The sequence below is a fragment of the Heterocephalus glaber genome, unplaced genomic scaffold, assembly GCF_053883595.1.
Source record: "Heterocephalus glaber isolate CG9 unplaced genomic scaffold, H.glaber_assembly_v1.0 deba00001531, whole genome shotgun sequence".
Lineage (NCBI taxonomy): Eukaryota > Metazoa > Chordata > Mammalia > Rodentia > Bathyergidae > Heterocephalus > Heterocephalus glaber.
Window position 1 is genome coordinate 17,642,914 of NW_028258329.1, and position 24,646 is coordinate 17,667,559.

Here is a 24,646-nt window from a genome sequence, read left to right on the forward strand (position 1 = left end):
CAGAGCTCCTCTTTGTCACCTACCAGCTGTGCAATCTGGGGCAAATCACTTATTCTTTTTAAGTCTGGGTTTTTTTCATCTATGAAATGAGAGCCATAAATTGCCTTTGTAGGACAAGGATAGGATTGAATGAGACAGTCTCTATAATACTCCTGGTTCAGTGTCTGGAACATAGTAGATACTCAATAAATGAGTGGCCCTCCCCACCCCTACTCTGTCACATCATTAGCTAGCTATTAGATGCCAGAGGAAGAGTAAACAATGGCCTACCGGGTCTATACATAGCACTCCACTGGGAATCTAAGCTCAGAGATGACCTCCTCTCCTTCATGCCCCCAGTATCTTGCTCCCCACTGTGACTTCTTCTGACTTCTCACACACACTATCCTTCCACTCTGTTCAATCTCTCCCTGGTCTTGTGGCAGGATCCTTCCCTAGAGGAGTATTGTCTGGCCCCTCTCCAAGAAATGTGGTGGAGAGGGGAGGAAGCCTTCTCAGAATTAAAAAGACAACATGGCTCAGTTAGTTCCTAGATATGCATGTGTAGTTTTAGTGCTGCTCTGTAACAAAGATTGTACCCAATCAGGCTGTAGTATGTTAGTGGTTACCATTTATAGGAAACAAAGACACAAAAATTGTATAAAAGGCAAACCCCTGGCATGTTTGGGGCTGACTAGGAGGCACATTTATTTCCCATTCTGTTTGTCCCAAAACCTGAGGTTCAATCTCTGGCTAATATATCTTGCCTTCACTTACTTTTGATTCCACCTGAAACATCTCAACTTCACCTGAAGTTGCTGTTCTCACAAAAGACCATTCTAGGATAAGGACAGAATAACCCAACCACCAAAGCAATACTCAGTCTCCCTCTTGACTGGATGCACTACATCCCCTGGATGCATTACAGCAGAGTAAAACCAGCATCTCAGAACTGGGGTTGTGAGTCAGTGCCTTGTAAGCCGATGATCCAGAAGAAGCCAACCTCAACCTCAGAGACACCATTAGAAAACAACAGTCCTGCTCTAGTCACTCTGGAGGCTGACTAGTCCATGCCCGACGAAAGCCTGAGACCACCACCAACTGGCTACATGAACAGGCTGCATCCCTTTTTGTGATTGGCCTGTTTTGCACTGCCATCCTTTGTCCCTAACTGTAATTGGGTCTTTAGCCCTGATTTTTGCTATATAGTCTTTGCCAAGACTGCCCTAGCCAACTGGAAATGTGACAAAAAGTTCCTATTATCCCTCACCTTTCTCTTGTAAGTAGGGTGCTTTGCTGGTATTGGCTGCTTTTACTGGGACCCCATTGGTAGACTTGAGCTCCCAACCATGTGATCCATGTATTCTCATACCCAGGCCAAGCCAGAGAATTATTTGGTCTTTACTCTACCACACGTGCTGCTCATGCCAAGGAAAGGTCCAAGGGACCTGCACACATAATCAAACCACTCCTCCAGGAGAAAACTACTACATCAGGTTGTCAATCAATGGCCTGTAACCCTGTAAATTTTACCATCATTAATACAGGAGATTCCAGATGGCAATGGGGCATCCAAGTTAGCATTCAGATTCATGGGTGGAGAAAAGATCCAAGGAATGTGCTATATTTCAAGAGATTCAATACTGCCCATTCAACAATGTCCCATCAGGTTTTCCATTCCTTCTAAGAGGAAATAAAAAGTAGCCCCCCTCCCATTACAGTCTCAACCAAACACTTGTTCGTAGCCTTAACAGAAACTATAGACTCTAAAGATCTCTCACTATGTATGTGGGGGAACCAAAATGAGGATCAATGGCCATGGGAACCTAGAGAATTAGATCCCTACAATCTTACAGTAGAACAGGGTACCCCAACCCTATCTCTAGGATTTAGCTTCTCAATCATTGGAAAAACCTGCCTTGCCCAGTGTGGGGAAAGGGTTCACTATCCCTGTCAGAATCTTAACATGCCTAGGTCAAAGATTTTATGACTTAACCACCTGGGAAGTGCAATGGTGGAAGTCCCCAGATTATTTTAAACCAGATCCCCACCCCTTGTCTAACTTCTTCCATCTTTAAGAAGCTTGGGACAATGTTGGCACAGCCATCGAATGATAGGCCCCACGTGGACTATTCTGTACATGTGGAAGAACAGCCTGGACTGTACTGCCCCTAAACTGGTCAGTGTTATGTGTATTAGGAGCAATATGTCCATCTTTCTTCTTACTCCCATTGGCCAGAGGACAACATGTGGTAGTCCAAGTGTATAGAGACAGAGAGACTCAAAGAAAATGACATGCCCTACAAATTAGCAATTAGAAATATGATAAGTGGCCTCCTGAGTGTATAATCCAATATTATGGCCCTGCCACCTGGGCAGAGGATGGGTCTTGAAGCTATACTGTACCCCCATTTACATTCTGAACTACATAATCAGACTACAAGCAGTTGTAGAAATTATAACTAATGAAACTGCTAAAGCCCTTAACAGCAACCCAAAATGTGCAATGTTATCTATCAAAACTGCTTAGTCTTAGACTACTTGCTGGCTTCAAGAGGGAGAAGTTTGTGTAAAGTTTAACTTGAGGAACTGCTGCCTACAGATAGATGATGAGGGAAAAGTCATAAAGGAGATCACAAATTGGATGAGAAAAATTGCTCATGTCTTGGTCCAGACTTGGAAAGGCTGAGATCCCAGAAAATTGTTTGGAGGATGGTTTTCAACCTTTGGGAGATTCAAAACCCTCATAGGTGTTGTGCTCCTAATTTTTGGAGCTTGTCTAATTCTACCCTGCCTAGCTCCCTGGTCATATGGTCTATCTCCAGCTTTATTGAGGTATTGGTCCAAAGAAAAAGGACCACACACATGATGATGCTATGGAAGTATAAACCTTTAGAACAAGATGATGCTCCCTCATTGGGGAATGTGGCAGGATCTTTCCCCAGAGGAGTGTGGCTGGGCCCCTCCTGAAGGAATGAGGTGGAGGAGGAGCCATCTCAGAATCAAAAAGACAACATGGCTCAGTTAGTTCCTAGATAGGCATGTGTAGTTCTAGCACTCCTCTGTAACATAGATTGTACCCAATCAGGCTATAGTATGGTTGCCAGCATAGTGTGTTGCCATTTATGGGAGGCAAAGACACAAAAATTGTATAGAAGGCAACAACCTGTCATGTTTGGAGCTCATGGACTTTTGGGCATTAACCCACTGAGCCCTATACAAGCACCAATAAAAAATTTTAAAAAATAAAAAATAAAAAATTTTTCCTGGAAAAAGCTTCGGTGTCTTGCCTCTACTGCCAAAATCCTGCTACAGTCCCCCTACATGACCAGGGGAAAGCTTTCAGCACAGTCAAGATACTGCCACAGGAACCCAGGGTCCTCAGGATATACCCAACTCCTTTCCCTGGCTTATTAAGGCTTCCCAATCCATGCAATCTCTCTCCAGCTCAGCCCCTCTTTCCATTCCTTTGCACTATAATCCAATCATTCCAAACTTCCCATTTCCTCCAGATACCCTATTCATGCTTCCACACTGGAGCAACTATAGATCCCTCTACTTAAAAGACCCACCCTTCCCTCCCCAGCACCTGATCCATGTGCAACCTTCACATACATACTCAGAGACCCAGATCTATGTCACCTCCTCAACAAAGCCTTCCCTGATCCTGGGGATGCCCTTGCTTCTTCCTCTATGCCAGAAATCTGCCATCTATGGCCCTCGGGCTAAATCCAGCCCACCCATTTTTCCATGGCCCATGACCTAAGAATAGTTAAGACATTTTTAAATGTTTGAAAATAATCATAAGAACAATATGTCATGACACATGAAAATTATGCAAGATTCAAATTACACAGTCCATGGTTTTATCAGAACACAGTCACACACATTTCCTTAGGTATCTTTTTAGGCTGCCTTTGCACAACAATGGTAGTGTTATGGCTTGTAACTAGATGTCCCCCCAAAACCTCATGCACTCATAAGTAGGGCTTTTCAGAGCTTGCTAGATCTAGAATAATGGGACTAAGGGTGAGCGATAACTATATTGGTTTAGCATAGATCTGGGTGTGGATAATGAAAGTCCCACCCTGGGTGTGGGGGCCACCACCCAAAGTGCTTATATCCTGGGTGGGATAAAAGATAAAGGAAGGCTTGCTGCTGCTGCTGCTGCTGCTGCTTCTGCCGCCCTCTGCCTATCTCTCCTCTTCAATACCCTTCTGCCTCACTGCCCTGCCTTGGAGTCATCCAACTATAGGTTGAAACTTCTATACATTGTGAGCTGAAATAAGCCTTTCCCCATTCAACTTATAGGTGTCAGGCATTTTGTCTCAGCAACAAGAAAAGTAACTAAGACACGAAGAGATGAGTGGTTGCAACAGAGGCTGCATGACTGGCAAGGTCTAAATATTTACTCTCTGGTCCTTGGCAATACAGAAAAACTCAGTGATCCTACCTGTAGGGTGCTGCAGTTTTTGTTTCAAATGGCTCTTGGACTAAGTCATCTGTCTTTTCTAGTTGATGAGTAACTCAAGAGAAGTGTTGTTCAACTCTGGTCCTTGTGCCTGGGCCAGTCACTGGCAATAGTGGATAAACAATTAATGTTCTGCTCTCTCTCTCTCAAAACATCTCTTCAATGGTCCTGGCTCCAAGAAGCAGGCAATATTTGGATCTATAATGCCCATTTTTTTTGTCCCTCAAATCCTATTGGTGGTAACATATGCTGGAGACATTTCCTAAAGCACAGAACAAACATTATTTCCACCTCACAGATAGAAACTGCAACCTAACAAAGTAAGCTGACTTCACTGAGATCGTGCAATTAGAAAGGAACAAAACAGAGATTAAGTCCAAGATTTCTTCCTCACAAACTTGACACGATCCCCTCATCTTGTCCATACATGATACAAAAGAGCCCCTTGACTCTGGAGAGCTGGAATTCCTTCAGTAGCAGCGTCCCGGGTCCAGAATCAACTCCCCGGGAATGTTTGTTGCGTGGGGTTTATAAGCAGCATTTGTCTAATAAAGTAATTTCTGAACATCTCACATCCCCTAATTACTTGTCACAATAATGTGAGGCATCTCCCCAAGTGATCGCTTTCCCATCGCTCGCGCCGTATGGGAGCTCCTGGGCCTGGGAGGCGGAGATAAATATAACCACTCATTTACTCACCAGTTGGGTTGCCTGAATGCACAATACAGTTGCCTCCCGACACATGCCAAGCCCGTGTACACATGCATGGAAAGCGATGCTGTGTGGACCATGTGGCATCATAGATAGTGCCCAGAGCAGCCTGACCTTGGAAAGAGGCACAGATCTGTCTGATATCATCCCAACTGGCCAGAGCTGGGACCATTTAGGGAAGTGCAGGGAGGCAGATTTTGGTGTTACATAAGAAGGCATTTTTTTCTAATGAGAAAACATCTACTAGTGCCTATAAAGAGTATTTTTTTCACTAGGTGAGGACAAAGTAGCTTCTGGGATTCCTATAGGTTTCAAGTCTAAGACAATCTGTACTTGAAAAATGTTCAATCTGTTTCCCTTCAGCCTTAGGAGCTTGGAAGGGAACCTCAGAAGAGCTGGTGAGGATAGAGGTACGTATGGAAGAAAAGCAAGCCTCTTACACATTTCTGTGGATGTGTGGAGATTCAACCATGGCTTCTTGAGGTCTGATGCTAAGTTCTGTCACCCTCTCTGCCTCTTGGAAGAATCAATAGCAGAACCATGAGGTGCCCACAGGCATGACCTCAATTGTTTCGTTTCTGGGTCCATACTCCCCTCTCACTCAGCCATCTCTCCAGTGCCCTGGGTCTCCCTCACCTCGCTATAAAGTGCTCCAAAACAAGCATTTCCAGGGTGTCTTTCTTCTTTTCATATGTGTACATGAACAGAACTATTCAAATTTTTCAGAAAATAACTTTACCCTACTATCTTTCAGACTCAAAGAAAACTACTCCCTGCAAGTAGTAGGTGTTCCTATATCTCATGGTCCTGTTCAAAAAGTCTCTTCTTGCAAGGTTCCAAGTGGATGCAGAACTGAAATATATGGTCAGGTGGTACTTGGCCAGCTTATCCCAATGTGGAGGGTTTGTCTCTGGGGTCAGAGGACTCCCCAGTTCTCTGAAGTCACTCTAGGAAACACTAGAGCTTATGTGTTCTCAGCACAGTCCTCTGAGCCCCATTGTCTTAGGTACAACATAGTAGCATTTTCCAGGCATGAAGACTGGCTGAAGAAAGCTCTGGACAAGCCAACAAAATGGCCAGTGGAAACAAATAAAGGAGAAAGGCCTTTCCATTGTAGGTGTCTTAGCAACTCCTTCATTCTCAAAACCTCTGCTCAGCCACGGGTTCCTCATGTCAGTGGCTTTTCTCTATTTATTCCAGAAAACATGTTTTTTCTTTTAACAGTCTCTCCTCTGTCCTCTCATAACCCTGACCAAGCTGGAGTCTCTGCATTGTGTTAGCAAACCTAGGGATCAAAGTGGGATACATAAGGCACCCCACATGGGTTGCAATTGCATCTCTACTGAGTGGTAGCTGTGTAACCTGATAAATACCAAATCTCTTTTAGGTATCATCTCTTCATCTGTAATGTGGGGATTATAACATATGCCACTAATGAACACTCATATCTTTTGCCAACCCGGCAACCATTCTCTGGTGTCAACAACATGAGTCTCCTTTGAGAGACCACATTATCCCCATTCCTCATACATATGTTTTTGATGGAGTTGATGCCTCCATTGCTATAAGTGGAGCCCTAAAATGGCCAAGGAAAGGACTGTAACTCTCTGATCACAGTGACTGATTCAAAAAAGGGTCTTATGAACCAGGCCAAACCAATGACAGTCAGCCCTGAGATCTTTACTGAACCTCTCTCTCCTTGGCAATTGCTACAAAGGTAGAATATAAGTCTAAAGCTACTGACAACCATTTTTGCCACAATATAATGTATGCCCGTCTAAGAAGAAATCCCACCTAGAAGAAAAGAGAACTGAAAAAACTGAGTGAGAAATTTCTTGGAACATTGTTTAAGAACCTGGATCTAGCTATGTCTGAGTCCCTCCTTGAACTTCCCAATGACATGAGGCAATAAATTTCCCCTTTAGTTTAAGCTAGTTTGAGTTGGATTTTTTTCACTGGCAACTAAAAGTCCTGACTAATACATTACCTTAGGGCTCTAGTCAGAATCAAATGAAACAGCATATACAATCACCTAGCAGACAGCTGGCATGTAATAGGAACTCATTAAATATTAGTCACCTTCCCAACAAGAGGAGGCAGGGGAAAATGCCAGTGGACACAAGACTGAGAATACAAGAAAGATATATCACCATCAGAGCAAGAGCCTGAGGAGCTGAGACGGGAGAAGATCAAAGTACAGGCAGAAGGCTTGGTCTGAGCTGCAGAAGGAACAGCTCTTCCTTGGAGGTAGTGAGAAGAAGCCCTGGGAGATAAAGGCCAAACTGGGGAGGGAATCTGGAGGACTTCACATCAGGTAGCTTCTTCTCCTCAAGGTTGGAGTTGAAGTCTTCTGTGGAGTGGGAGCTTTGGTAGCCTCAGAGGCTTAAGGACAGCGATGAGGGTTGGATCAGCAGCCATAACTGTTAACAGGAGAGAAATGGGAGGCAGCTGTGTAGCAAAGGGCCTGCTGCCCAGAGCTGCTTGAGATCTAATCACATAGACTCATGTCTTTTTTTCCCCTACAATGTTTCTTTGGCCCTAATTCTATTTACTTTTGGGGTCTTAAAGAAGTCACTGCATCTTGCTTCCGAAGAAACTAGCTCAGAAACCCAAATCCAGGAACTCCCAGCCCTGAAACACACAGCCCTTGCTGGGGGAGGATCCATGCTGAGCACATCCTCCCATATGTCCCGTTTCTTCTAGAGAAAGAGAATCTGGCTCACAATAGAGCCATTTGTGTTGGTCAGCTTACTTACTGCAGGGGCAAGATCCCTTCACCTGCAAATTAATCAAGGAGAGATTTATTTTGGTTCATGCTTTCAGAGGATTCAGTCCATGGTCAACTAACTCTAAGGCAGAAACATCATGGCAAAAGAGCATGGTGGAGGAAAGCTGCTCAACTCATGGGATCCAGGGAGCAGAAAAGCAGAAAAACACCAGAGAGGAAGCAAGCAGCAGGATCATGTCCCTATGACCCACCCAGACAAACACAGAAGTGTGCTTTACCAATCTCCTAGGTGTCCCTCAAGCCAATCAAGTTGACAATCCAGATTAACCATCACCATTTTTTCACTTAAATTCTGTTTGTGGGGTTCACTTTGCCAGCAATAATCTCCCCAATCCAACATATCTAAGACCTATATCCTCATAATTGCCAACCCTTCCAACCTGTAATGGTCCATAGTAATCCCAACTGGCAAGTGAGGCCAGACCTAAGGTAAATTGTTCTCAATTCCTGAGTCAATTGCTCCTCCCTTCCACTAAATCAGAGGCTGGCTAACTTTTCCTGTAAAGGTCCCCAGAGTAAATATTTTAGGCTTTCTGGGCCATATGGTTTCTATCATAGCTAAACAGTTTTGGAGCAAAAGCTGCTGTAGACAACAAACACATAAGCAAATGAACATGACTGTGTTCCAATAAAACTTTATCTATGGACACTGAAATTTTAATTTTGTACAGTTTTCTAGTATCATGAAATACAATTCATCGTTTGGGTTATTTTGACCATTTAACAATGTAAAAAGTAGTCTTAGCTCACAAAGTGTACAAAAGCAGACAGCAGAGTACAGTCGGCCTGAGTCCTAATTTGCCAGCCTCTGCCCTAAATAATTACAGTAATAGCTGACGTTCTTCACATTCCTTGACAACACAAGATCTTCTACTTCTGGCTCCTTATTTAATCATCACTGCACCCTTATTAGGTAAGCAAGATTACCCTTATTTTGTAATTTAGAAAATTTGAGTTGCTGAGACCTTCAGTGACTTTCCTTGGAATATCCATCCCATCTGTGGGAGGCTGGGCTCCAGGTCTGTGACATTCTTTCTGTCTTACCACACACCGTATAAAACTTCTCACACCTGTCTAAGTCTCCTCCCTGAACTGCCTTCTACTGTTCTAATTTGTAGTTATTTGTAATCTTGACTTAGCTCTTCTCCAAAGGTATAAACTGCCCATCCACCTATGGGCTGGAGTGTGTCTGTGAGCCTTGCTCCTCCTGACTACCCTGTGGCCAGCCTCACTTAGCCTCTCAACAGAGCAAGGCTTTCCTTTAGAGTGAACATCTCAAGCTACAAAGGGCCCTCCATGCTGCCCAGGAATCCTGGCTTATTTTTCCACAAATGTCTGTCTCTCTGAGATGACTACTGAATGTCTCCTCTTCTCTCCATATACCTCCTCCCTGCCCTGTTCCCCAAGTCCCCCTCAGTCTCAACCCCTGATCTTCCCCCATGTTTCAGTAAAAAGACAGAAGCCTTGCACAGGGCCTCCCTTAACTGCCATCCCAAATCCAGAAACACCCCTCCATCCCCACCCAGAGTCTCTTCTGCAAGGTCCTCAGGATCCAGCCACAGCTCCCCCACCCCCATTTCTATTTCTGACCCTCTCTCACACTCACCCTCCCACCCCAGCCTTACTAAGCCTCATGCTATTCCTGGAGCACATCCCCGTCTTGGGGCCTTGGTCCTTCCTTCCCTTCTTGGGCACATCCCTCCACCACTGCTTGCCCTGCAGCTTTGGGGCAAAGGTCACTTCCTAAGAACTCTTCCAGGGCCACCTTGTAGAACATGGCCCTCACCTATCTTTCTAACTTTCTTTACTCCTTCCTCCCAGTTCTCATTCCTTGACATACTCCACATTTGAATTTCACATGTGCTTTTTTAAATATCTCCTGCTAGGGTATTAAGCTGGGCAAGTTCTGTTTAGTGATGGATCCTCATCCTCCAGAACAGGGCACGTCTGGCAGGTGCTCAATAAACATTCTTGAATGTGGTAAAGAAGCACAGAATCACAGAAAAACACTGGCCAAATTTGCTTTCCCTAAATTTCCTGTGCCTAGAACTTTCTTTGAGGCCCCAGAGGCTAGCAGGGATTGAAAACTCCTAGGGATCCCTCAGAAAACAACTTTTCTCCTTCTCCTCTTTCCCCTCCTCCTTCCCACTCCTCCACCCACCTCTGCTTCCCCAGCCGGCATCTCCAGAGCTTGCTGGCACCTGAGCTATTTCCAGGGCCTTGTAAACTTTCTTCAACTTGGGAAGCCCAGAGCTGTGCTAGAAACCAGCAGTGCAATTACAGGGCTTTTAAACTGCCAGGCTCCTCTGTGCTCATTTCCCCTAGGACCTCCTCAGAGGCCAGACAGGGTCAGGCCAAGGAGGGAACAGGCTAGAGCTCATCTTCAACAGGGAGGAGTGAAGTTCCAGCTAACACAGCAGCTGCCTGCCAGAGGCAGCTGGGAGGGCTGGTCTAGGCCCCCATGATAACAGGTCCAGAGTTCTACACCCCAAGACAGAACCTGAGATGGGTTGGTGGAGATGGAGGTCTCTGCCAGGCCAGGGATGGCTGGATGTGGGCTGGGAAGCACTGAACTCAAAGTTAGGTCCATCTCAGGGGACCCTGTACATATGTCTGTCCATTAGACACCTACCTGTTATATGGGAGAGCTTTTCTTGGCTTGTGTGTCTGTCTTCTACACAGACACACACACACACACACACACACACACACACACACACACACACACACACCACCAGTAGCCTCCTGGGGCTGAAAGACAGTGAGTTTTATTTCCCTGGAATGGATCCCTAGCCAGTGCTCACTGAATGAAGAAATGGCTCAGGAGAAATAGGTGGGGCCCCATGGAAAAGGGGTTCTCAACAAGTCTGCCTCACATTTGACCTGGCATGCCTTCTTTAGGCCAAGTGCTCTGCAGCACACTACAGTTTTCAAGAGGAGGATATGTCGAGATATTAGGAATTTGCCAAGGAGATAGGTGGGCCCTTATTAGCCCAAGCCCACCAGGCACATCCTGGAACCATGAAGCTGGATATGGCCACAGGAACATAGGCTCTGCAGCTCTGCCCTGGCCTTAGAATTGGCATACCTGTGCCACCAAGAGCTTGCCATGCCCAAGCAGAGATGACCAGCATCTCCTCAGGTCTCTGGAGCTCCTCTCCTGAAAGCATAGCAAGTTAGAGATGGAGAAGACCTCAGGGTTCTGCTGAGCCAACCTCCTAAATTAAGTATGCAGGAAATAGGTACCTGGGGCCCTGGCAAGCAGCCTCCTGGCATCCCTGCAGGGCTACTCCAGGTAGAGTCAGAGATCTCCTAGGCACTGTGAGACTTAGCGAAGATGCTCGTCATCCCTCACAGCTTATCCTTCATCCTTGAAAGGACGCAAGAATTGCCTCCCCACAGAACTAAGGAGACTCCCAGCTGGGTGGGCTCTGCAGCTCTGCAGAGCCCTCGAAGCCCTAAGTGTGCAAGCATCCAGTCTTTCCCAGGCCTGTGCCTGCATCAGAAGCAGCTGTGATTTGTTATGAGTGAATTTCTGGGCCTCACTCCTAACAGTTCTGACCCCAGGGATCTGGGGTAGTCCCCAGAATCTGAATTTTTACAAGATTCTCAGGAGATACTGAGGCAGTCACCTCGGACCACTATTTGGGAAGAGCAGTTCTAGAGTCGTTCATAAATTCTGGAGTCATTGATAAATGACTGATAGTCTGAAAGTTCCCAGAGATGCAACATGTAGTACCTGCTCTGCCTCGGGCCCATCATGGGGGTCAGGCACAGGTGGCTCCCAAGGTGTAAGAGCTTGGCAAGGAGGCCCTTGCTCAGGCTTCCCTGGCTGGGAAGGCGAAGTCCTTTAGAAAGAAGGGTCAAGAGTCCCTCTGAAGCCTCCTCCCTCTGAGAGGAATGAGTGGCCCACCCTAGAGGCTATGCCCCCATGGCAGTTCACACCTGCCCCACTGCAAGGGGGCTTTGTGCTGAGCAAGGGGAAAGTAGAGTGGATGCCCCTGCTGAGTCTCTCAGAACTGGGTCTCAGTGAAGGTTCACAACCATCCTACGGCATAGCTATGACCATCCTGTTTTACAGATGAGGAAACAGGCTCTGAGAGTCCAAGTGGCTTCCCCAGGTCATCCAGCTGGTAGACTGTAATGCCCAGAGCCCCAAGATCAGCCTTTTCACTTCCCCATGGCCTGATCCTGACTGCAAAGGATGGTGGTCTCCTTCCATGGGACAGTCCAGCCGGCTGAAAAACAGGGGAAGGAGGAGGAAGGAGGGCTTCGGGTTCTAATCCTATGCAGCCCAGAAGGGTGGCATCATGATCAACCCCTTCTGCCAAGTCAAGAGCAGGATTTTGCTGATGTGGTGTCCCTCCACATCTCGCCAGGAACCAGAGGATCAGAAAGAGCTTGCAAACCTAAAGTGCTGGATGGAAACCCATTAACAAACATGCTGGCAAGGCCCAGCCTCAAGCTGCACAGGGTGCACCATTCATAAATCTCCAGCAGCAGGGAAGGGAAGACCTGAGCAGCCTACAGAAGAGGCCTGCAGGGGAGCCCGAGGATGCTGAGCCCAAGAGCCTAGAGCCTCTCCACACCTTAGTAGTTCTCTCCAGACTTGGCAGTAATGGGAGTAAGACACCTGGCACCTTCAGGGCTCCCTGGCCTGGAGCTCTGGAACTCAGGCAGCTGCCAGGCTGGTCTCTCACCAGAATATGAACCAGGCAATGGTTATGATCCTTCCAACTCTGCTCTGCTAGTATGCTCACAAAAACCCAACTGTGAGACTCAGTTTCCCTTTTGGAAGGCTAAAGAACTAATGTATATAGAATAATTGACAAGATCCATCAACCCTGCACACTTCAGTCAATGAGTCCCTCAATAACCTAACCAGGTAAGTCCTATCATGGTCTCATTTTATAGAAGTGAAAACTGAGGGTCACAAAAGTCAAGCAACTTCCCTCACAGAACTATTAAATGGCAGAGTTAACTGCTCAGGTCCCTTTGCAACATGGCAAAGGGAAGTAAATGAAAGCAACACCTAAAGGCTTGATTCAAGCTCAGGCTGTTGGGCTTTCAAAGCCCCTGTGCTGCCCCCTATCTTCTTCCTCCACATCAGTGGTTCTCAACAGGGGTAAATTTGTCCTTGAAGGGATATTTGACATTTTTTATTGTCACAGCTAGGGAGGAGAGGGTGCTTCTGGGTAGAAGCCAGAAATCCTACTAAATATCCTACACTAACATGGGACAGGAACCGCAGCAGGGAATTATCTGGCTCCAAAAATCATTATGGCTGAGATGGACAAACTTCACCACAAGCCACCAAAGACAAAACAGATTCATCCTCTGGCTTGCTGCCAGAGATTCAGGCTCTGTACAGAACCTCTACAGTAGGGCCAGAAAGTGCAGGACAGAATTTTCAAAGTGTCCTGTGGAACACTGGATATTCATGGCTGCTGTGGGAGATGTGAAACAACTTTAGGAAGCAATGGATTCAACAAATTCAAAATGTTTCATACAGGACTTCTCAGTATATTCATTGGTGGTGTGTCTCTGTCATGACAAAATACTTGAGATAAATCAACTTAAAGGAGGAAAAGGAAGGGGACCAAGAGGGAGAGGAGAGGGAAGGGGATGTAAAAAGAACTAAGATGTGTTATGTAGATATACCAACTCCATATGATGAATGTAAACATTATGTGGTGCAAACATGTACTATTAATAAGAGAAAAGGCAATGGTTTCAGAGGTTTCAGTCCATGGTTGCTTGGCTATGTTGCATTTGTCCTGTAGTAGCACAGTACATCATGGTGGAAGTGTGGGATGCAAAAGCTGCGGACCTCATGGTGGCTAGAAAGTGGGGAGAGAGAAAGAGAGATATAGAGAGAGACCTCCCATCCCCTTCAAGTACATACTCCCAGTGACCTAACTTGCTTCCACTGAGCCTCATAAAGGTTCTATTACCTCCCAATAGCATCAAAGGATGTCGATCAAACTTCAACACAGGGCCTTTGAGTAGCACTTAAGAGTCAAACCAGGGGGCCAGGGATTTAGCTCAGTGGTTCTACCACCTGCCTCACAAGCGCAAGGTCCCGAGATTGATCCCTGGTATGAAAAAAAAAAAGAGTCAAACCAGGGGTGGAATGTAACACAGTGTTGCTGAGTATGCACAAGGCTCTGGGTTCTATTCTCAGCAGTGAAAAAAAAAACATGCAAACCATAACAGGTGTGATGATCAATTTTATGTGATGAAGCCAAGTTCAAGCACTTCTATGTGTGTCGCCATGAAAGTATTCCATAGATGTGACTAAAATCAGGTGATTTTCAGTAAGGGGAGTTATCCTAGATAATCAGGTTTGGCCTGATTCAGTGGGTCCAAATAGCTTAAGAGGAGAGCTGAGGTTTGCATGGAGAAAAAAATTCTACCTGCAGGCATGAGCTTCACAGTACTGAGAGTTCCAGCCTGCCTTTGGGAGTTCAGAATTCCCTTGCTGGCCCCCACAATCACGTGAAACAACTCTTTACAGTAAATTTCTTCTTAATAAGTATCTCTTCTTGGTTCTGGTTTCTGACTGAACTCTCTTGATACAATTTGAATCATGACCTCCATAGCTTTATGACAATTCCTAAACTGATTTGGCCAGTTGGGCCTTGAATTTTAGGAGCATCCTGTGGGATCCATGTTAGGTGGTTCTCTTTCTCTGGCCACTACTAATGTGAGCAAATTGGGCAAGTCAATCATGAAGGTTCTTCAGCCCAGCTCCTGAGATCCCCACTTTGGGAAGAACTTCCTCTCCAGTGTGGTGTCATCTGCTGGTTACTCAGCTCAGCTACTCAGGAAACAGTTCCTCTGCATCAGAGTTGCAGTGAGCACCAACTCACTGTGTCTGACTCCTCTGGGGCCCAGACCTTTGCTCTCAGTCAGCGTCTGTGTCTGTATGTAAAGCAGAACTGAGAAGCCCAGCCCTGGGGGAGGGTGTACAGACAGAATGAAATGGTTTATGCAAAGTGCCTGGCACACAGTGGGTGTTCACCCAGTGCCAACGCCCTCCTCTCTCCTCCCCTCTGATGACAAGCTGTGCTAAAACAGGCCTCCTACTATATAAGGAATAAGCAGTGTTTTAAAACCACTCAAAATGTGCAGCAGTTGCCAAATGATGCTACGGAGCTCTCCTAGGCCCGTAGCCCACCCTAAATTTAACAGGCCCATGTTTACAAACCCAAATCCATGCATCTCTGAGGCTCCCACACATAGCCCAGCTGTCCTTCCCAAGAACTCCGTTTGGGGAGTCTCTGGCAGTGTCCCCACCAGCTGGTGCCTCTCAGAGTGCTTCTGACACTCGTCCTGGACCCCAGGAAGAGAGAGAACCAGAAGATACATCTGCCACCTGCAGACCACCGGGACCTTGAGCTGGAGGGCTCAAGCTGGGGCTCTGAAGCCAAGACACGTGGGAGATGCTTGCAACTAAGGATGGGGGAGCCTAGCACAAAAAACATCTCTCTCCAAGGGCCTGGCATTTCTCTCCCCCCCTTCTCCCTCTCTCCCTTTTTTCCCTCCCTGCCCCTGCCTCTCTCTCTTTCTCTCTCCCTCTCTTTCCTTACTCTTTCTCAGTGTGCACCAGGCTCCCACACATGGAGCATCACATCTTCCTACAACTCAGCCATCCTGAAACAATCCAGTCACACTGAACACAGCCCAGAGCCCAGAAAGGAACATAAGGCCCCTGATTGGACAGAACATAGATTGTGGTTGATGCTCTAAAACATATGCAGCTTGCACACAGGGAAAAACACAGCCCTCCCTTGGGCCCTATTTACCCTTCCTTACACACTGCTTCTCAAACTTAGGGACATCTGAATCACCAGGACAGCTTGTTAAATACAGATCACTGGTCCCACCCTGAGAGATTCTGATTCAGCAGGTCTGGGATGGGGCCCAAGAAGTGGTATCTCTAACAAGTTCCCAGGTGAAGCTGATTCCAGTGGGCCAGAGGCTGCACTTTAAGAATCGCTGCTTTACAGTTTGGATAAGCCAAGTCAACTGACCCCCACACAATACCTGATTAGAATGAAATCACTGTGTGCGCGCGCGTGCACTGGGGATGGGGCAGATGCTGAGTGTGGTGAGCCCTGTGAGCCAGGCTGACAGCTGCAGGAAGTGACAGTTGACAGCCTGAGAGCACAGAAAGAGACAGCAAACTATAAAAAGCAGACATAAAACTCAAAAAACAAAGCTAGCTGAAGCCATCTCTGTGGAGCAAAATTATTATATACCCGCAAATAAATCCTGAGGAAGCACTCTCTCCAAGCCTCAGACATGACATTCACACACAAGACCCTGGAATGAAAAAAAGCAATACTTACACTGTTTAGGAGGGCAGAGGAACATAAAATTACTTTCCTAAAAATCAACATCTAATTTGTTAACCATAAAAATCATCTGGGTACTTAAAGGGTGATGAACTTAGCAATATGAAAAATTTTTCTCCATGGACTAATTGAATTACTCAGCTACCTAGGATTTTACTTTGTGTGTATATCTGTGTGTATGGATGTACCAGAACCTAAACACAAGTACATATTTTGTATATATCCATTCACTAGAAGATGGGGATGCAGCTCAGTAACAGAGTGTGTGCTTAGCATGTTCCAGGACCTGGGTTCACATTAAAGAAACAAACAAACAAACAAATAAATAAATAAATAAATACATTCACTACTACTAATTGCTGTCTATGCTCAGGTCTCATCTTAGCCATCATTTCTTCCTTGACCATTCAGGTAAGACTAGGTCCCCAATTGAGCTCTCTTACTTTGCTGCACCATTGGGTCTAATTGTTCAAACTATGTCTTACTTGCCCCGCTGTGAGGGAAGAGGGTCATCACAGCCTTTTCCCCAATATGTTCCCATTTCCTAGTAGAGGAAATTGTAGGTCCTCCACTGTAGGTCCTCCATGCATAGATAGCATACTGACAGCAGGGATATCCATATACTTGGAGCTTTTCCTTTGTGCTCTCACCACCCTGAGAGCATCCCTGAGCCCATGAGCACACTTCCTGAGAACCTTGCAGAACTCCCTAAACTCATACACACATATTCCTTCCTTTACAAAGACAAAGAAAATTTAGGTCAAGGAGCATGAGTACACGCCTTGAGGCAGCTCCACACTCTGAAAGCAGCCTGGGTTGTGTTTGTTCCTGCTAGCAAGGGAGTGCAGCAGCCCTCCACAGAGGAGAGAATGAAGTCTCTCCCAGCACCTGGTTTTAATCAGAATTTGTATATTCTGCGTGAGACAGGGACAAGAAGGAGGGTGCAAAGTCAATTAGATCATGCTTCTCCAAGTCTCTAGCCCTTGACTGTCCCTAATGAAGCCACCTTCTCTGCCTATGCCCCCACCAATATACACACCCTCCTTATTCTCTCCTTCCAGGCTAACCACCTGGAGGACAGGGTTGGGCACTCTCTGCACAGAACACCAACAGGCAGAAAATGAAGCACAAAACTGATTGAAAGAAGAGAAAACAGCCTTCCATAATTGATTTCTCTGCCCGTATATAAAGAGCATTAATAAGAATCAACCCAAGCTAATCATTATCAGGAACCCCCATAGGCTAGTGAGAGAAATAGGAGAGAAAAGGTGTCACCTCTCATAACAGATGGCATTGGACAAGCAGAATTCATGGATATTAGAAGCTTCTCTGCCACACTCAGCAGGCTGACAGCCCCATCTTCTTTTCTCCTACCCCATGGCATCCCTCAGCCCATGAACACCCTTCCTGAGAACCCTGAAGAACTCCCTAAGCTCATGAACCACCCACCAACCCAGACATGCAAGTATGAGATCACCTCAAGGATGCCACAGCCCATGAAGACAGTATTTTTTCATTTCTCTTTTGGCCAGATTAAAATGGACTACAATTCCCCCCACATTTCCATCCAAAAGTTTCTTTCATGGAGGGATATGATTTTTAAGGCAGTAATTTCTCCTCTTTGTCACTAGTATGTTAAAGGCACATTTCTCAGGCAGGATTCCTTTCCTGCGCATAGTGAGGATTCATTAGATTGTGCTGTGGAAACCCACTCCCTAAAATCTCACTGACTGTCAGTCACAGGATCACTTCCCAGCATGCTGTATGTCTGTCGGTAGTCAGTGATGCTCTCTGCTCCAGGGACCTGGCTGCAGGAGCAGCCTTCACTAGAGATGCCAGTGGACTCACAGAAGGACAGTGAACAGGGCCAAAGCACACACTGTCTTGAAAGCTTCTTTATTGGCTAAAGCAAGTCACATCCCCACACTGAGGACCAAAAGGATAGGGATGTATAATTCTCCCCTTGGGAAGAGAAAAGACAAGGACACCAATGTTAGTGAAGACAATCCATTATAACCCTGGATCTTCCAAGCTTCCTCATCTTTAGAATTCAGTCATGCACCATCATTCTGAGAAATGTGTCTTTAGGTGCTTTCATAGAGTATACTTACATAAACCCAGATTGTACAGTTCAGTTACTCAACGTAGCCCCTGATGCAATCAGGAGATGCAGTAAATACAGATGTCAGAGGCTACTCCTGGCATAACAGAGCATACTGCTTCACAGTATACCTTCTTTATAAGTAGGAGTACACTCTAAAAGAATGATAACAAGTATGGTATAGTAAATCCTAAGGTAATCATATAGTCATTTATTATCAAGTCTTATGAGCTATACAGAAATGTCTATGCTATACTTTTACCTGACTGGCAGCACACAGTTTGTTTACACTAGCATCACCAGGAACTTATGAGTAATGTATTGTACTACAACATTCAGATGGCTATAATGTCACTAGGCAATAGCAATTTTTCACTCCTTGATACTAATCTTTTGGGATCACTGTCATATAGGCCATAGACCAATGTGTCATAGACCAAAGTGTCTTTATGCGGCACATGACTATAGGTCCTTAACTTAGACTGCTACCATACATCACCCACAATGCCATCATTCCCCATCCCAACCATATCAACATCCTCATCAACAACACAGCATCCTATTACCACCTGCCTTTACTTCGGTACCATGGAGAAGAAAGGCCACCTGGGAGAGAAGCTCACTTGCTAATATTTTATGCAATATCAAGGGAAAGGAAACTGAGGCAAGGAAAGGAGAGTAAATAGAAAGGGATGTTTAACCAAAAGGGAATGTTTCCTACAAATACAACTGATTGTTCTGCCTTTCAGATCTTAATAGTTCATCTGATATGTCTCTTAATAATTTATTTGTGGTGAGGAATGGAAAAGGATCTATTTGCTGACTTTTCTCCCACTAGTCAAAGCCAACTCTGTAGAATATCTACTCCATGGCTCTTCTGAAATGTATAACCTGGCTTCTCCAAGAAACCAGAGCTTCTAGGGGGTCCAGGGCCTTCCCTAGCACAACAGTCTCCCCCGGGTAGTGCAGTACTACCTGCTAGGATCCTCCATCTGCAGTGCCACCAACAGCAGTGACAGCAATCTGGCTTTACTGCTGTAGTAACAACAGTGTGAGTTTTTGCTAAGGCTGCTCAACTGAGAGCAAGGCAAGTGGCCAAGGCCCAGAAAAAGGAAGATGTGGCCACATAGACTGAGGTGAGGTGACACACAAGAGTCCAGTCCAGGTTACCCCATGCCTTTCACATCTATGCACACTCATCTACAATATGCAGATGTCATATCAGAACAGGGCACCTACAATTTCTCCCCAAGAAGGGAGCTGCAAATCCAATTATTCAAGCCAGCAGCAAGTTGCAGTCTCCTAGAAAGATGTAAAGAGAGTTAGCAAGCCAATCTTGCTACATCTGTACTACTGCAGCTGGTCCTGGGGTTGTTTTCACTGATTAAATTTATCCTTACCCTCACCCAGTATCCATTTTCACCAGTCTGGGTTTTTTCTCTGGTACGATGACCTATCCTACACTTTAAGCCCCAACTTACCAACATTTGAGTTGCAAACTTTCACAGGTGTACTGTATAAGACTCACTTTGTCAGGTACTAACAAATCCACTTATGAACGTGCTCCTGGAACAGAACTCAGGGACTTACTGTACCTTCATCCTAAAGGACTGAATCCCTGGCTTGCTCAACCCTGTTGAATCATCATTGTTAGAGTTGTCAACTGGCACATTAGCACCAAAATATGCTCTCAGATGATCTTTTTGTTCCTAACATAATCTTTGTTGTCCCCATTATGTAGCAGAAAATGTAGTTCCTAATGGCAATCAGGATCAACTACTCCTTACCCAGTAATTCCTTGCCTTTCTTGTTAGTTTCACTGGCATATGGATTCTAAAATTATCAAATAACAGCTGCAATTTCCAGTTAAATGGGAAATGTATTTTGCTCTCTTCAACCAAAGAGCTCTGGAACTATGAACTGATATAAATCTGAAAAGTAGGTGAGGGACCATTTTTTTCCACTCTTCCAGGCAATAGCAACTACTAAAGTTGGCACTCTGGGTTTTTTTCTGTATCTACTGAGTTGTATATATGTCTTTTCTCCTTTATTCTGTTGAGGTAGTGAACTTAACTGATGGATTTTCAAGCCAATCTTGAATTCTTCAAATAAGCCTCTTTTGGCCATGATAGATTATTCTTGGTATATAGAGCTGGCTAGACTTGATGTGCTAGTACAGTAATGCCTCAGTTTGCAAACACTTCTGTTCACAAACAATTCAGTTCTCAAACAAAAGTATTCAATAAGATTTTGCTTCTGTTCACAAGCTCCACATTAAGTGACAAACACAACGGCAGCCATCTTTCCCATACAAACACAAACATGGGCATCTTCCCCAAAATCATAAAACAAATTAAGTTTGTGAACCAAGGTACCACTGTATTTTGCTCAGTTTAATACTTTGAACATTTTGCTCTATATTTTTAGGCCTATGGGTAATTTCTCTTCTTTTTCTATCTTTTTGGGTATGAACAAGTTGGGAAGAGTTCCTTCACTCTCTATTGTCTGAAAGTGTTTTCTAATTGCTGCATTTCTTCCTTAACTACTTATAGTTCAACAGTGAACCCACCTGGGCATGGAGTTTGTTTTGTGGAAAGGTTTTCATATTTACACAGATATTTGCCATTCCTGGTGCTTCCTAAAGATTCAAATTTCCATCTAATGTCAATTCCTCAGTCTAAAGAAGTGTCCTAAGCTTTCCTGCAGTGCAAGTTTGCTGGTAATGAATCCTCTGAGTTTTCTTTTATCTGAACATGTCATTTCACCTTCATTCTTGAAGAATATGTTCACTAGAGATAGAATTCTGGATGAACTTTTTTTCCTCAATCAGCACATCACAGATGTTTCCCATATCCTCTGGCCTCTGTGGTTATTGATGAGAAGAATTTGAATCATTGTCAGAATGCATATAATGTAACTTTTCTCTCTGCTGCTATCAAGATATTCTCCTTTGACTCTGAGATGTTTAACTATGACTTACCTGGACATGATTTTTTAGTATTTATCTGTAGGCTTTACCAGTCTTTTTTAAATTGTACATTTATGACTCCACAAAACAGAAATTTTCAGCCATTTTAATTTTCAAACATTATTTTTTCTGCCCTCTCTTCTTTTGGAACTGAAATTCCACAGATGTTATCTCAGAGATCATTGATGCTACATTCTCTTTTGTATTCAATTATTTTTCTCTCTCTCCTTCAGACTATGAAGGAGAGACTATTCGCCACCTTTTTCAAATTCACTGACACTTTCTCTGTCATATCTATTTTTTTAGACTATTTTGTATTGCATTGATTTCTACTGTTATCGTTATTTCCTTTTCCCTCACTACATTTAAGTTTGGATTATCCTTTTTCCTGCTTCTCAGGGTGCAAACCAAATCACTGATTTTAAATATTTTTTCTTAATGTGGTATACATACACAACGGAGTATTAGTCCACTGTCAAAAACAAAATTATTTTGCATGCAAGAAAATGAGTAGAACTTATCGCTGTTTTAAGCAAAATCAGCCAGACTCAGAAAGACAAGGACAAGTATATAAGTATCACATGTTTTTCCTATTATGTGGAATCTAAAAAAACAATGACATGAAAGTAGAAGGGAGGATACTGTTAGAAAAGAGAGGCATAAAGTAGGGGAAAAGAAGGTGCTAGGAAGAGAAAAGTGGAAATGAATATGATTAAAATATGTTATGAGGATATATGAAAATATGCTGAAACTCAATATTGTGTAAAATTAATAGGTACTGATAAGAATGCTTTTTAAAATATTTTTAATATGAGCATTTTCCGGCAATAATGCTTTACCTTATAACCACAAATTTTTACATGCTATGTTTTCACTGTCATTTAGTTTAAATCACTTTCTAATTGCCCTTATGATGTCTTCCATAACCTATGAGTTACTTAGAAGTACGCTGTTTAACTTCCAAATGTTTGGAGATTTTCCAAATATCTAACTGCTATTGATTTCTAATGTAACTTCACTGTGCTCAGAGAACATATTTGGTATTATTTCAGTCCTTTCAAATTCATCAAGATTGGTTTTATGGTCATGTATATTTTCCAACACAGTGAACATTCATATGCATTGAAAGATAATGTGAAAATATATTCTACAGATGCTGTATATTCTGCTCTATAATTGTTGGTTCATAGTGTCTGCATACTTACTGATATTTTATTCACTGGTTGTATGAATTGCTGTGATATGATATTAAAATCTTCAATTATAATAGTAGCTTTGTCTTTTTCTTCAGTTATTTTCATCAATTTTTGTTTCATGAACATTTAGGATTGTTATACCTTTTTGATGAATTGACCCTTTTATTATTATGGAGTGATTCATTTTATCTCTGTGATATTCTTCAACTTGTCTGATGCAGATTTATCCATATCACTCTTCTAATGCAAAGTGTTCACAATGTACATGTTTTTGCATCATTTTCCCTTCAATCTATGTCTTCAGATTTAAAATGGGTTTCTTTTAGGTGGCATATAGTTAAGTCTTATTATTTTATTCCTTATCATTTTATTCCCATACATTGATCAGACTGATAGCAGCTTCAGGGAGAAAAACAAATAAAATGAAACTCAGTTAGTGTTTCCCTTATTTCATGGTTTGTAGCCCCTCCAGTTTTTGTCACATTTTGATCACTTTATTATGCCTTCAATTATTTTCAGCATTTTGCCAAGAATTTTAAGTGCTGTCAGTGGGAGAATTACTCTGACACAAAGTCCTCCACTATACCCTGAAGCTAGAAATTTCTTGGAATATTTTTTATAAACTGAGCTAATCCTCATCAGTTGTCCATATATCTCACCACTTGAAACCTAAATGTCTAGATTTCTGTCACTTATTGATGAACATACCAATATCCTTCTGGGTAAATCCACTTTGGTTTACATTGGCCAGATCAAGTTCTTTTGTTTACAGTTAAGGACTATGACTCTATGACTAACAGCCAGGGTGATGTTGATCTCTGTATGTTGTTCAAATCCCGAATACATGAGTAGCTTCAAAGACTTCTCTACAGCAATTGGCCACCCATAGCTCTCAAGGAAAATGTCAGCCCTGGGCCAGGGATTTAGCTCAGTGGTTTTGCTGCCTGCTACACAAGCTCAAGGACCCGAGCTTGATCTCCGGTACCAAAAAAAAAAAGTTTTGCCAAAAATGTCAGCCTTAGTTACTACCACCCATTAATTTTTTTCAATTTTTAATTAACATCTTGGCTTAAAATATTTTAGTTTATAATGATCATTTTCTGAGCATAGTTAAATAAATTCCTTCTTGGTTCTATTAAGGCACTTTCCCACTGATTTGGATACTACTCCACTAGGACCTTCACTCTGCATCCTTATTGGTCGGAATCTCTCTCCATGGCATCAGTAGTGAGGGCCTAGAACATCATCACAAGCCATCATCTGCCTTGCTCTCCACCCCCATACACACCAGGCACAGACACACACTTTCCATAGCCAGTGAAGGCAGAAGTTCCAAACTTTCACACCCTTTCCTCCCAGGGACAGGCAGAGAAGAATCTGAGACAATTAGTAGAGGAGAAAATTAGATGCATATTTTGAATGGGGTATAAGACACCAGAGGCATAAGTCAAGAGAGAATATTGGAAAAGCAGGGAAATTGATCTGGGGATTTCAACAAGTCCTCATGAGCTCATGTGGTTGTGCATAGTTCAATTGTTCTTATAATTCCAAAGTGTTGCTCTTATAAATGAATATGTCAGTAATCCTTTAATTTACTCTGTAAAGACCAAATTCATAAGCATTTTATGCTTTATTGTGCAAGATTTCTTCTGTCTTTTCAAGATGAATTTCTTCTGGGAGAGACTAAGAATGGGAATGGGCAAAGTTTCTTTGAAACTAGGTTCCTGACTAGGCATAGGTGCATGCCTGTGTGGGTGGCTGAAGCAGGAGGATCCCAAGTTTAAGCCCAGCTTGGGCAACTTAGTAAATTAGAAATATACTGTCTCAAAATAAAATTTTAAAAGGCTGGAGATGTAGCTCAGTGTGATTTAATCCTCAACACTGGAAAGAAAAAAAAAATGGGTCCCTGGATTACTCTTTCTGCTAAAATCAAGAAGGGATGAAAATAAACATAATAGATTTTGAGTGGTAGACACACCCAAATCTAGTCTCCACTGAGCTACTTACTATTTTCATGGCCTTGAGCAAGTCAGTAGTCAATAATCAATAATTATGGATAATATGTATGCAAC